This window comes from Xenopus laevis, chromosome 6L, assembly GCF_017654675.1.
Source record: "Xenopus laevis strain J_2021 chromosome 6L, Xenopus_laevis_v10.1, whole genome shotgun sequence".
Lineage (NCBI taxonomy): Eukaryota > Metazoa > Chordata > Amphibia > Anura > Pipidae > Xenopus > Xenopus laevis.
In genome coordinates, this window is record NC_054381.1 from 105,979,605 (window position 1) to 105,995,794 (window position 16,190).

Sequence of the window (16,190 nt, forward strand, 5' to 3'; positions counted from 1 at the left end):
TATTAAAGTAGAATTTTATATTTATAAAGATTAAAAAACAAAATAATGTAATCATTGAATCCCATTATGTCAATGGCATTCTGACAACAAGCTAATTGCATTGTAGTAAGATATGGTTGGCTGTTTATTTACTGTCAAACTTAAATGCTTCATCCATACTACTCCTTGTTTCACTATTCAGAAGTTCTTTATCCTTCTGTAGGACATAATATATATTTTTAATAACTTATGGAAAAAGGTTACATTGGAAGATCAAAGACATATTGGACAGAATGTATGCCAAACATACAATACGTGGATCAGGGTTCTATCCTGAAACCATTTTGGATGCTTGTTTGTGTCCTTTACTTTACTAGGATTACTTTACCTGGTGTTTTCCAGATAAGAGATTGTTCCAGAATTTGGAACTCCGGACTTGGTAACGGGTATAGGGTACTGTTTTATTATAACAGAGTACAGGAAAATCATTTTTCAGAATCTAATTATTTAAATCCCATAAGAGCTTTCTGGATAATGGATTTTTATATAACATATACCCACCTTGTACTCCTATTTATTTGTGTCATACAGTTAATCAATCTTGTATAGATACACCAATACTTATAAGATAACCAGTGGCTGTAGCTTCTTTAACTTTGATTCGCTTTCTAATGTCAACCACTCTCCAGCATAATGCTATTAAAGGACTCTCCAGGCTGCATGAATGAAAACAATACAAATCTTTCTAGAAATAGAAGGTGTGATTTCATGCAGAACAGGACTGCTTCCTTATAGCTAATGTTTAATGTGTGATTTAATAATATATAAGACTGCCCTTAACAGTCACCCTCAGCTTTGGAGAAATACTTGAATGTATTTTCTAATTTCCTTAAGCAATATATTCATCGAAGTCCTAATTAACACACTAGCAAGAAAATTATACGGTCCATTGAAAAGAAGTAAGTTGCAAAGGTGTAGGCATTGTGAGGGGGGGAGGGTCAAGGAAACATGGTCCACAAGTAACTAACAATATATTTTTCAATTAAATCATAGTACCAGTATAGGATCTGTTATCCAGAAACCCATTATCCAGAGAGCTAAAAAGTATGGGAAGGCCATCTTCCATAGACTCCAGTTTAATCAAATAATTCTTACTTTTAATAATTATTTCCTTTTTCTCTGTAATAGGAAGACAATGCCTTTTACTTAACCCCAACTAAGATATTATAAATCCGTATTGGAGGCAAAACAATCCTATTGGTTTTAATTAATGTTTAAATTCGTTTTTAGCAGTCATAAGGTATGGAGATTACAGAAAGATCCCTTATCCAGAAAAACCTCAGGTCCTGCACATTCTAGATAACCGATTTAAAGTGTTTAATGCATAGTTGGCAGTTGTTCCATCACAAATATCTAAGCATCACAACCTTGAAGTACATATGAAGTGATCTGTCTCAGAGTCATAAAGACGAGATACAGCGAAACCCAGGCTTTCCCAAGCCAAACTCAGTGACTTAATTACTTTGCCACTCCTCTCACATTATATAAGAAATATATTCAATATGGAGATTTTGCAAGCGTATTTTTAACACGCTGCTTACACCGAGCACAATGTAAAAGCCCCTATCATACAACTTCTCCCCCCCTTTCTCTGTATTCATATATATTCTGTAAATGATGTTCATCACAGCAGAAGAGTTTATTTATCAACACTTTATAGTAATACTTCATATGGTCTATACAGCAAATTAAATACATTCCATACATCATTATAAATGCTGTATGGAAAACTGACATGACTTGGGCAACCAAAAGTCTATATATGCTGATGTATATTACATAGATGTCACATTGAAAAAAAAAGTATTTAACCAGCTGATTGCTAACCACTCTAAAAGAGTTCCCAGAATAATACAATCCTCTGTTTGTTGAAACCTGCTCTCTCTAGTATCAGTTAAATCACTGAGTGTCACAGTGATTGCTGTCTTTGTTGAGGGACAGCACATTTTCTTCTGAGGATCGGTGCAGCTTTCCATCCCCGGCAAGACAATTCATAATTCTAAGCAGCGGAATGAATGCACAAATTACATTCTTCAACCTTTTACTCCCACTAAATCTTTCCTTTTTTCCACTTTGCTGAGCCTGAATATTTTATTCCTCCATCAAATATGCATCCCATTAATTAAGTTAAATTACTTCTGACTGCCAAATATTCTCTGTCGATGACTGTCAACAGAAAATACATGGCTGTGAACTTCTAATGACACAGTCTCGCTTAAACATGAGTTACAACCTTCACGCAAGCATCTACAGGCAAATTATCATCCTCTTCTTCAAAACGGGCCTGAAATTAAATGCTGGTTTCTTTTTCTTCAGCTTTTAACAAGTACACAATAGATGACACACGCTCTTGACAAAGCAAGTACTGCAATTTTAATTATATACCTTTTCCTCATCTTTTAATTGCTGTTGTTAATCAGTCATTAACTTCTTCCCAAAGTGCAAGATTCTTAAGTCTCCTTCAAAACATTTCGGCTCAATAAATTCCATCGCTCTTCATAACTAACATGTAATTTTGTCTATTTTTAAAACTGTCATTTTCCAAGACTTTTTTTTTTTAAATGGGAGCTTTAAGGATGACAGTAACAAGAATTTAATCAGAACTTGCATAAAATTAGCACTTTCTTACACATTGAGGCTAAAACAATTTAGAAGGATAGAAAGACATAAATGGTTAGTTTAAGTATTATTCTGTAACAACACTTTTGTATTCTTGCTATTTCAATTGTATTATGTGGGTGGGTATAAATACATTTCTTTAAGACTGCTTTCACATATACACATGGAAAACAATAAATCTGCACCCATAGTAAAAGTAATTAATTCAAGTGAGTTTATCTGGGTGTAAGTCAAAAGGCAACCAATGTCTGGCCATCAAACAATGGGATCTTTCCAACATCCAAAGAACTGAACTTATTATGGCACCTTATTTACATGGGGGACAATTGCTATGAAATGTAATTCTCCCAATTAGAGCCCTGATTTGTTAAAGAATGCATTTAGCATAAAAACACAAGATAAAGCTTTGTTCAGAAACTTCTATTCATGTATATGTTCAAACAGGTGCATGTTTACCTGCTATGATTGTGCCACCTACAAAAGTCTGAAGGCAGAATGTGTGGCAGTGATCATGCTACCCAGAAAAGCTTCTTCATGACTTCAATAATTCAACATGGAGGTTACATATCAGCAACTGTGAAAATGTTGATCATTAAAAACTAGAAAAATCTTAGGTTTATGATCTAATAAAAATACATAATGACTGCTCCTCCTATAGTGAAGACAGGCCTTAAAACCGAGTGAAGCAAGCTACTGTGAGATTTCCAGCAATCCACTGGCTGGGGAAGTGGTTAGATGGCGGCATGTTATTAGGTGAGCAATGCTCTAAAAAGTAGGGCTTAATACAAATGCCAACACCAGCATGATCTTGATGGCGTTTAACAAGCAATGGATGACTCCAGCTGGTTTTTTTCCACCAGAGAAGGGGAAGAGTAACTGGAAGAATAAAGATTGTAGTGTTTTCAAGCATTTAAGTGGATTGTCACTCATCTGCCTACAACCGTAGGGGGCTCTTGAAAAAGTGTGCAACAGTGAAACGTATGTCAGTCTGATTTTCTGAAGGATCTTACACAGATTGCAGTGACACTGCGCAACTTAGATAAAAGAAAAGAGGTGGAGGTGATGTGTAGTCTACCCTAGATATGGTGGTTCAGACTGGTACCACATAGCGAGTACTGGAATATACACTGTAGACCAAAAAGTTCCTTCTGACTCAAAGCATCAGATAGGCTTTCCTTACAATATTGATTTTAGTCCAGTTGGCTCTTTAAGCGCCTGAATTTAGTTAAGCAGGGACTGCAAGTTGAGTGACTAAATGATAATCTATAGTAAAACTATGTTAAATGTACTTGCGATGGACCAAATCAACTATTTTGGATTCGGCCGAACCCCCAAATCCTTTGTGAAAGATTTGGTAAATACTGAACCCAAATTTGTAAATGCAAATCAGGAAGGGGAAGGGATGCACGCAGCTAAAACAAAATACTTTCCGGATTTGTTTAGATGCTGCATCATCTGCGTCTTTGGCTTTTGTGTTTTGTTGACACCCATCGTGTGAGGGTTAAAGATGACAGGGTGGGGTACTTGAATTGTCTCTGGGATGGGATCCACGAGAATAGTTAATGGGCCATAGTACTTGGAGCTCTCATAGGTATATGTTACATTCCTCGCACTCTCAAGGTTGCTTTGCTTTCTGCTAGGGTCCTAGATGTGGTGTGCATCCCTTCTGCTTGGAGAGGTCCAGGGTGGTGGGTGCTTATTTTCTGTAAGGGAGGCAGCTTTGGGGTTCCTTGTTGCCCAGCTGGTACTTTCTTATTTTGTAACAAAAATTCACATGATTATAAAGGAGAATTGAACCCCTTATTAAAAACCCTACCCCACTACCCCCCTACACTACATAGACCCGCCTCCCCCCAAGCTAGCTGCTACTCCGGGTAAATGCCCCTAACTTTCGACTTCCCCATCTGTGCAGATTCAGGGCATTGGAGTTCACTGCAGCCATCTTCTTCTATCCGGTAATCTTCGGGAAGTAAGTGCCATTTCGGCGCATGCGCAGTTGGAGCAGTCTGACGGTCCCGAACAACTGTGCCGAAAGTCACAGAAATTGTCGAATGGCCAGAAAAAGACCGGGAGATTACCAAATGGCTGTCGTGAACTCCAATGCTCTGAATCTGCACCAAGGGGTAAGTAAAAAGTTAGGGGCATTTAGCCGGGGTAGCAGCTAGGCTGGGGGGGGGAGGAGGGAGGGTGGTCTATGTAGGGTAGGGGGTAGTGGTTTTTTTTAAATAAGGGGTTCAATTCTGCTTTAAGGATTTTGTTCAGTCAGGCACATAGATTCAGCCAAATCTGAATCCTGCTGAAATAGTCCAAATGCTGGTTGAGTACCGAACCGAATCTTGGATTCATCCCTAATTATACGTCAATGTGAGACTAGTGGTGCAAACTAATTTACACCTTGTAGTGTGTTTTCTAGGTGCAATTAAGGGACACACCGCAACTCTATTTTGTTATATCACAAGGGGACCATCAGACTGGATGATAAGACCCTAATTGTAAAAGAGTCTAAATGAATTTACCCTGGAATGAAGTCTATATGTAGGCTATGGATCAAGCTATTGGATCAACACCACATGTGTAATTCAAGATTTAGTATGTATTTAAATATTGAAGCATTGAGATATGTTGAGCTTGATATAAAGAATGCCTTGCTATTTATAACAACATAAATATATATGTGTGCCCTTTGTTAAGTATCAGTTTTGGAAGTGTGAAGTCACTCTCGTCATTTTAAACTGAGAGTGCATTTTAACTATTTGACGTAATAATTATGCAAGGCTAATTGAGTTCTTTTTTGTTCAGTCATCACTATACTTATTTCCCAATACTATAATATACAATAGAACCCATTAAGTTCCCACGATACCCACACGTTTGGACTATAAGGGAAGGGCTCTTAAAAGCACATTGGAGATTTTCTTGTGGATATTTTCTTGCATCTCCACACAACACTGAACTGTCTAACCATAGGAAACACAATTTTTTTGCATTCTTTGTATATATATATATATATATATATATATATATATATATATATATAGTGAATGGGTTAAAAATTAATTCAAGCAAGCAACCTGACTTAAGTACAAACGGTAAATCAGTTGTATCATGCATGGAGATCATATAGTCCATTAGACACAAGCTGAAAAGGAATAGCAAGGGGTGGGGTGGGAAGGGGAGGAATACAATTAAACAGCAAACTGGCATTAGGCAAACACGACACAAGATGACAGCCAAACATATTTTTGGAGAATTACTTGTTCCAGCTCCAAGACAAATTGAATGCTGCAGTTGACAAGACTGCTTACTTTATATGTTCTTCACGTTGCCACCATTATAACATTTTTCACAGGTAAAGTAGAAGTAAACAGTTGTGATCAAAACAGATGACAGCCTATTTTGTGGTCTGATTTGAAGGGTGTTATGCTTTCTGAATAGGAATGCCGGATGATATTTATCATGTATCAAGCATTAGGGGACATGTGTGTGCTTTCAAGTTATTCTTTAACAGCCATACTAGAGGAACAGCAGGCATAAAAACAGCACAAGTAGTGCTTGAGGGCTATAAACTGTGAGCTCAGAATGTGCACAGGTACATAGAGGATGACTGTGAAAAACGACATAAACATATTTACACCGTCACTATATGAACTGCAATTTAATGCCATTAAGGAATAATGGCATGAAACCTTGGGTGCCATAGGCCTAATGGAGTATTGTTGATGCTTCGTAGGAGACAGAGTTTGCAATTACACATTTTTACCAGAAATATTAGTGTTTGTGGAAGTTATCTGGATAATAATGTTTTTATAGATATGTCTACCACAGAGGTAATATGGGCCTTTTAAAGCACATTTTGTACTGTATTTTCTGGATATAAGCAAAGAGCAAAAACCTGGTTAAGTTATCAAATTGAAACAGATTTTTAAGGCTATGTCAACAAATAAAATAAAAAAAAGTGGTGACATTACATTAGCTATGTTTTTCTATTGTGTCCAAAAAACTTTTAAAAATATTTATTTTAAAAAGTATGTTACGATGTTCCTATTTGACGAAACAATCGTTTTATAAAATATGTTAAACTCAATTGTTTTTCCCCAATTTACAATTGTTCTTAAAGGATGAACTAAAGAACCTGCATAAATTATGCAAAAGGGGGATAAAATGAATAATGTAATATAAAAGTATTTATTGTTCACTGAAAAGCCATTATTGTTATTCACTTTACACTCTTAACAATAATGGGCTACTGATAAACATAACACAAGTTCTAAACAGAAAACTGAATGGAACATGAGCATCTAGTTCAGGGCCGAATGAGGTTTTTAGAGCGCAACCTAATTCAGCTATTCTCCAACAGCTGATCTGAAAGCTCTATTCTCACTGGTGCCATTATGGCATATGAGGATTTTACTTCAATGTATCTGGCAAGTGCAGGATGAAAAATTGTCATAATTAGATAATGTCATAAGGGATGTGCCAAATATGGCTGCAGATTACTATGGCATGTATATGATATATGAAGAGAATCAGATGAAATAGCAATACTGAACAATATTACGATCTGGGGGTGAGAGGAAAAAAAGAAAGAAAAACAAAATATCCTGAAAATAAAAGGACTGACCGGAAACTTGAAAAATACAGATTACAGAATGGAGAACAATATGAGCACAGGGTTCGTAATTCAACATAGACATGATTAGGTAAAGACCAAAAAACGAGTTATTCTGATCAGTTTCTTTAAAAGAATCAGAATAATTTATTGAACCAGAGCAGAAATGAGACAGAAAACTTTAGAGATGCATAAACTATTGACATACATTTCAGTCCACTTCAATACCCAGCAAATAATATTTATGTAAAGACATTTTAAAAAAGTTTTAAGTATATTTAGGTATAGGTATATGAGCTACGGGTAAAGAATATTGTGACAGTAGGTTACTGAAGGGTAGAATACTGTTGTATTGATGTGAGCCTATATGAAGAATACAGGTATGGGACCAGTTGTCCAGAATGCTAGGGACCTGCGGTTTTCCTGATCTTTCCATAATTGGATCTCCATATTTGGATCTCCATATTCAAAGTCTACTAAGGATCATTTAAATATGAATTCAATCAAATAGGATTGTTCTGTATCCAATAAAGATTAACTATACCTTAGTTGGGGTCGGTTTTATTATTACTGGGAAAAAGGAAATAGTTTTTCAACATTTTAATTATTTTATTAAAATGCATTTGTAATTCTGAGCTTTCTGGATGACAGGGTTCCGGATAATGGATACCGTACTTGCAATATGACAAATAATTTTTAGCCTTTTCCCCCTTTTAAAGGTTATATTATGATAACAGGTTCATAGCATGTCTATCAATCCAACCTATAGTTTCTTAGTGCAGTTATGGGATCCATTATCCGTTAATATGTTATCCAGAAAGAAAGATGTTTCCCATAAACTCCATTTATCAAAATAAACCACTTTTTAAAAAAATGATTTCCTTTTTCTCTGTAATAATAAAACAGTACCTTGTACTAGACCCATACTGACATAATTAATCCTTATTGGAAGCAAAACCAGCCTATTGGGTTTATTTAATGTTTGCATGATTTTCTAGTAGACTTAAGGTATGAAGATTAAAATTATTGAAAGATCCCTTATCCAGAAAACCCCAAGTCCCGAGCATTCTGGATAACCGGTCCCACATCTGTACTTCTGACTCCCATATCAGCTGATTCTGTTGTTGATGTTGACGCTTTCCCGACCTGTATCGAAGGAGGCCAAGGGACTATAGGGCTGTGGGTATTTTTAAGGTACACTGAAACCAAGCTGGTGTGCTATGAGCACTGTACTACATGATTAAATAACCGAGGAAGCCTGTACTTGCCAGTCAAATGAACACAAAGCTAAACCATGAACAATTGTGCAAAAGATACCAAATAGTTCTAAACAATACACTTCATAGTCAGAATCCTTTATTAACGGATGCGAAGGAAATGCTCAAACGAATTTCAACCTCCAAAACAGAGAATAACCAATGACCTAGGAAAACGAAACTAATATAAACATGGTAGAAAAAAAAAAAAGAAGCAAATATATTTACAGCCTAAAACCACTTTGCGTTCAATAACAGTGTTTTGGTTCCTGTATTTTCCAAACATCTAACAAAACACTATCAAAACAGCAGTGCCAAGCTAGACCAATTTGTAACCAGGCTGTGTGTTATGAATTGTTAAATATTCAGTACAGTGCCTTTGATGATTTAAGCACACAACAGCTTGAGTCCATCGAAGCAGCTGAAATTTTCATTTATTCCTGCTGTCTACAATTACCCACAACCATGTATTTTTAAATATTTCCAACCTATAAAAATTACAAATTTTTCCTACTTGTGTTTATCTGCATTTCGACTTTGATTTGGATAAATTAAGCTCTCAAGTGTTTCTTGCTTTATGAAACTCTGCATGTTGTACACTTCAACACAAATAAATGACTTGTACCATTAGAGGTTTAAATAATGTAATGTATTTCATGCTCAGCCCGAAGCTGGATTCCAATGAAGTTGCTAATGCATGTAATGATTAAGTGTAACTCAAATACTAACTGTGTTGTTGAAAACATGACAGGCAATAATTTGGTCTATTATATTCTGCCATTTAATTGCCTAGTACAGACATTTTCTGACACGTTATGAAGCAATGATTTACAATTATTCAAGCTGCAAAGGTCAGAAAGTGACATTGTAATCATCTGCACAAAGATCCCTTCTAATGCATAAAAAACTAGGTGGTGCCACACAAACAAAAATTGTTTTGCCTTATGTATTAAGTTATTATTGACTGCTTTTTGAAATAAGAAAGCTAACCATACCCTAGCATGCACTGTAAGCCAACACAAATCTTACTACACGTCTGTACGCCTCTCTTATCCAATCAAAATATGCAACTCAAAACCTGTACATTGAGAATTTCGCAGTAGAAAGATTTAAATATTGCAAAAAAACAGTTATTGTGCATCAGAGGTTTATATAAAAATGGCTGAATGATACATTATTTTTATCCCGGAAGCAGTAATGCTGTAAAAGTGGAAACGGATTGTTGGGTCAAAAGAAAAGAAAGATGGGGCAGGAGGGGCAGTGGCTGATGGGGCAATAGAAAAACAATGTCCGGTGAGCCAAGAAGAGAACAATGGCTGGTGGGGCATGAAACAACAATGGCTAATGGGACAGGAAAAAACAATATCTGAAGGGGCAGGAGACAACAATGGCTGATGGGGCTGGATAATACCTCCTCCTTCAGCAGCAAAAGAAGCACCAAAACCCACCCACTCCTATTTACTTTTTTTGGGAACCAGCTGACACTGCTAGTACAGAAAGTTCTTTTCTAAGGCTGTCAAGCAGTTCCTCTTTAAGTCAATTGGAATCGAACACAATTCAAATTTTTAGGTCGGAGCCATTCAAACAAATATTAGACATTCAAATGTTTTCTTTAATAATCTATCAATCAAGTTATCAAGAGTATGTTCAAATTGAAAATATTCACATGAATGCGAATTTCAACCTTTGATAAATGGGTCTCTAAATATGAACTTGCTAAGGCAAACAATATGGCAATTCCCAATCACATGGGAAAACAATTCAGCAGTCATATGTACCCATAAAGATGAAATTAATTAACATGCTCTACAAATACAAGGGTATATCATCCCTTACATTTTGAAAACAGTTATGAACATTCTGATAATGCTTACAGGGATGAATTAATACATTTTGGGTAACACTAATGTGATTTTTATGTTCTCAGTAATAAAACAAGTCATTTTAGGCATTGTTACAGGATCCAGATCTTATCTGTGACATTTAGCCCTAAAATGTGGATGTGTACCTAGGCCATAGCTTTAAATTGGGGGAGGACAGGAATATTTTGATGACCTTTAGATTTCTTATACCAGCAACCATATGATATTAGAGAACCTGCAGATCAAACAAAACATGGTGCAGGACCTTCTGTTTGTGACAAAATTACAGAGTTAATGTTGCAGAAAGATCATTTCACCTGATAATGCGGGATTTTTAAAAAGGTAAAATTTATAGCAATTAAAACTAATGAAGAAATGCTGCATGAGCTGCTTATGCTCAGGAACTAATAGGTCTACTGAGCATTTCCAAGATTATTTAGCCATCAATGATAATGAATTGACATTGTCAGTAGTGTTAATGTACCGACAATCCATGCTGCTTCTAATCCTACAGCCATTTTTTCAGTGCTGAAAGCTTCTATACTATCCTACCTTCTCTCAACTTTTTAATCAATCCATCCCAGAAGATATAAACTAGGAGGCACTGGTTTAACACTTTGTATCCTCAAGTGACTTCCTTCAAAGATAATGAAACTTTTGAACAGCAGGAAAACAACTAATAAACAGACTCCTCCGTTGCTCTTAAACCTTTATACTCTTTTTACTAAGCTTTAATCAGAATTCAGTGAGAGTACTGACAAATATAACTACAATCTTAGAATATACATGCAGTAATATACATGCAGTAATATACATGCAGTAATATAACCGAACATTACATAATCCTTCTGCCCGGCCGAACCAAATTCTAATTTGCATATGAAAATTAGGGGCAGGGAGGGAAAGTGCATGACTTTTTGTCACAAAACAAGGAAGTAAGAAATGTTTTCGACTTCCCACCCCTAATTTGCATATGCAAATTAGGGTTCGATTCAGTATTTGGCCGAATCTTTTGCGAAGGATTCGCGTGATATATACACTAACTTGTTCTATAAACCTTTGAAACACTTATTAAGCTTATAAGAAGTTTTTACCTAGAAGAATAATAATATAAGGGTAATTAAAATTGATGCAGTCACTTATTCTCGCAGCAAAGATTAATAAGTACAAGTCCAGATGGTTGGAAATAAAATTAAATCAGAGCAACGCAGAGGCTAGTGATTATCATGGGGCTATTGTGCAACTAAAATAGCTAGCATTAGGGACAAAATTGTTCCCTACAAATGTCTCCTGCCTGGCATGGTTTTCCACTAGATACTCCAGTTTTCACCCACACTCCAAAACATACAGGTATTAACTGGCTCCTGAGGAGCCTTGCCATAGAATGTATGTGAGATGAGGAAACATTAGATTGTAAGCTTGTAAGCTTTACTGGGACAGGGACTGGTGTTAATGATGTATAATCTCAGTAAAGCACTATGGAATATATATGAGCTATATCAAAAAAGTCTAATAATACCAATAATAATATATTTTATTTCTGCCCAGACAACCCAGATTTCCTTTTTCAGAAGAGGTAGGTGAAAACATGTAAGTAAAAACATGCATAGGACTGTTAACATTTGCAACGGGCACTTTGTGGCCCCAAAAGCAGCCACGAGGTTTGGGACATGCCATGGTCATATAGTAATCACAACCTTGAGTTTACAATAAAAAATAGCTATTTTTACAGTAGGATGACACATATCTCTTTAAGGTTTTGAAAGTGCATATGAATGGTCATAAAATTAGAGAGCACACTAGGAACACACATTAAGTATGAGCTATGCCCCAGGCATAGAGTAGAAAGGGGCCTAAACCAGAGGAACCTAAAAAGTGGCAGCTGTCCATGGGTAGTAACTTAAAAGGTATATGTATACTGAACATTTCAAGCTGCATAAAAACCAATGCACACTTCACTGCTGAGCTGCTGCTTCCATTTTTTTTCTTTCTGTATTAGCATATTCAGCCTGCACATGCTGAAAGTCTTGCCCTGGTTAGTCCCGCCCACTTAATCACATTGTCCAATTGGATGTCTGATCACTAAAGACAGTCCTGCACAGTCCCTCTCCCTAAAGCCACGTAGCTGCAGTGTACAGTGTAGGAGACATGGGCGGAAGTGACGTCAACAGCTTGAAAATGGCAACTGCAATCTACTGAAGAGAGGGCTCACTTTCAAGACTTTAAGCTGAATAAATAATGCACATCCAGAAGAACTGCTATAGCGGTTTGGGAGGCAGAAGTATGGTAATTATATTAAAGTGATTTTCATTCAAGTCCTTTCTTTCTCCTTTAAGACTACTATTCTGGCCTGTAGTGATACGTTACATGTCCAGAGAGTTCTCACACCTTTAGTATTAAGAAGACGTACACATTTGGTTTTTAATAAAGGCTCCTTGCATATCTATTAACACCATTTTGAACTGAATGCAGAAAGGAAGAATGGGAAGGGGGTGGGTCCTGTGACTTAGGGGGCCTGCCCTGTAACGTAGGGGGGCAGGTTTCATTTAGGGTTGCCACCTGGACAGGTAGCAACCCTAAATGAAACATCAATTTTATATCATCTGATTTCACGCTTTCCCTCATTTTACATATTTTTTTGGTGGTCCCACCACAATGCATAATACATTTCCCTAATTTTACATTTTCCCAGATTTTACACTATTTTTTCTGGTCCCCCGAAAAATGTAAAATCCAAAGCTTGATTTCAGGTTTCCTTTGAAGTATACATCCATTGTTAAGTTAACTATGTTTAATTTGGTCACTACATTTAATTTGGTTAGAGGTGGCACTAACTACCTATGAAATACACCATATAAAGGGTCTGAAATATTAAAACTTTAAGCTAACCATTTTCACAAGCATGTTGCATCTTCCAGTTTCCAAAATAGATCCTAAAACTATCACCGGTATTATCTTTTTCTTCATTATTTTATCTTTTTGTTCCGCTTTCTTATTTTATTTTATACATTGACAATCAATATGTAGAACAAAGGCATCAAAACATGGCTTATTGGCCAATGGAAAGGCACTGCACTTTTGAGTATTAGTAACAGAAAATATGCTAACCGCATTTACTCATAAAGGTTATTATATCTTTTGCCAAATGTTTCCCTATATATATATATATATATATATATATATATATATATATATATATATATATATATATATATATTATATATATATATATATATATATATATATAGACAATTCCAACAATCGTGATGCACTAATCCCAAGGTTCTTTACTAGTACACAATGGAGTATAGGGTGCTGATCTCAATAGCGGTGAGTAATTCGGCTTTTCATGCTATATTTGTCCAACCAGATCGCACTCCATATTTAAAACATAGCCTTTATTTAGCTTGTTAAAATGTAGCAAAGTAGTAACATTCTTTGTATCAAAGTAATAGCGTCATTTGTAGCAAGACACTTATCTGTTGGAAGTCCAGCATATACGCTCAATTCAACCACACTCACGCGACGTTTCGGGAAGCATCAGTTCCCTTTCTCAAGCGTATTTCTTGTGTAGTAGCGTGTAGGACTCCATTGCACAAACCGTTTGCTTCCTTGTCAGGCGGAGCTTACGTGGTAAGTAACTGTGATGACGCGTCCTCACAGTAGGGACGGATCTGCACGTCAGTAGCCACATATCTCCACCCTCCCGTTGCTATCCAGAATCCATAGTTACAGCTAAGAGAAAATATACTAATATACTATTAACCGCAAATTATATGGGCATTTTTCACTATACCAAATAGTCATAATCACTTGAGCACATCAGAATATTGATATAAATAGGGAGTTACAAAATTGTTTGCAAAAAAATACAAAAAAATATATACAACAAAATATATACAAAAAAATGCAAAAAAAATGCAAAAAAATACAAAATATGCAAAAAAATACAGGAAGTACAAAAAGTGATACTTGCAAAAATCAGTTACAAGAGGCATACTTGCTTATAAAGATGGTACTTACAAAAATAAATGCAGATCAAAATCATGATTTAGAACTTGTGGACTAAGGGTACCTAACCTATCAATCCATTTGACTTCTGCTCTTTTTAGTGCTAAGGCACGATCCCCTCCTCTCTTCAGAGGTGGAACGTGTTGGATAACCCTGAATTTCAACTCGTCAGATGTATGTCCCTGTTCTAAACAATGTCTAGAAACTGGCAATGACCTGTTGTCCGTATGTATAGTTGATCTATGCTGGGAAAACCTATCCTTAACCTTTTGGGTGGTTTCCCCAACATAGACCAACCCACATGGACACACCAGCATGTATACAGCAAAATTGGTATCACATGTGTTATAACCCCTAATTTGATACTTCTGATCACTATGAGGATGATCAAATTCAGGACCCACAAGTACATAGCGACACTGGGCACAACCTTTACATCTATACATGCCTTCTTTGGGGGTGTACGTATATCTGCGTTCACCAGTCTACTCCCTATGGTTGCTCCTCTACGATAGGACATCATAGGACCTTGTTGGAACTCTAGAATTGAAGGATACGCTTCTCTTAGTAGATGCCAATGTTTGTCCAATATAGATTTAAATTTTGGACTTGCTGAATTGTATTGAGATACATATGACTATTTGGTATAGTGAAAAATGCCCATTTGAGTGTATATGCTGGACTTCCAACAGATAAGTGTCTTGCTACAAATGACGCTATTACTTTGATACAAAGAATGTTACTACTTTGCTACATTTTAACAAGCTAAATAAAGGCTATGTTTTAAATATGGAGTGCGATCTGGTTGGACATATATATATATATATATATATATATATATATATATATATATATATATATATATATATATATATAAAAATTTGTATTTAACTGAAAGCCAAAACTTAAAGGCTGCATAAGCTCTTGCAATCATGCATGCATTGTGCGAACTATAATTGAACTAGAGCCTCTTTATGCATTAGCCAAAGGACCTCTCCAGCAGGTTATACAGGTTTGAATAAAGTGTTTTTATATGATGCATATATCAGTTAATTTCCTTGGCATAATAACATTAAAATATATTTTTAATCAGAACTAGGGCATTAAAACCCAACTTTGAATGTCCTGTGATATGCCATAATTCCATGGCATTTTAAAACCTTTAAACCATTTCCCTGAAATTAATTTGTTCTACATTAAAAAGTTTCAGTGCCTTCTATTAAATGTAACATATTTGAAGGACAATTAAACATTGCAAATTATACTTCTGTGAGGGAAAAACATTAAGCACGAAAGAAAAACACATTTTAAGGAGCAAACAAAATTGGAATAAAGCATGCATATAAAAGCTTGTATACACTATACCCTTATTTCCAATGTGCAAGATTTACTTTAGATATTGTCTTAAAGAGAACAGCGATGTTATTAGAGCAACTGATTCTCATGCAGGAGTCGGAAGAACAGGACAGCAAATAAATTCACAGTACAGTCTATATTATATATTTTCAATGTCATTAAATAGAATTTACAGCTCTCTCTGGCAATCTGAATGAACATCCTATAATTTAGGCAATTTACAGATTACAGGTTCAGATTGACCCTGTAGCCCTACACAATTGCTCATCCACATAGCAGGATTAGGAGTGGGAGAAAAATGTCATAACTGTATTTAAGAAATTTACCATAACAATGAAGAGCAGGGTATGCATGCATAATTTAGCCAACCATGAGCATTCCGCTTGAAATACACTGGAATGTACATCTTCTATATTATTTTCTCTCCTGAATGCTCCA

At 35.8% G+C, this 16,190-nt stretch overlaps 1 protein-coding gene across 3 annotated transcripts in view; it reads right to left on the reverse strand.

The window, feature by feature from the left end:
- znf407.L (zinc finger protein 407 L homeolog) overlaps positions 1–16,190 on the reverse strand; it is a 287,296-nt gene that overhangs the window by 239,914 nt on the left and 31,192 nt on the right. The window lies entirely within an intron of this gene.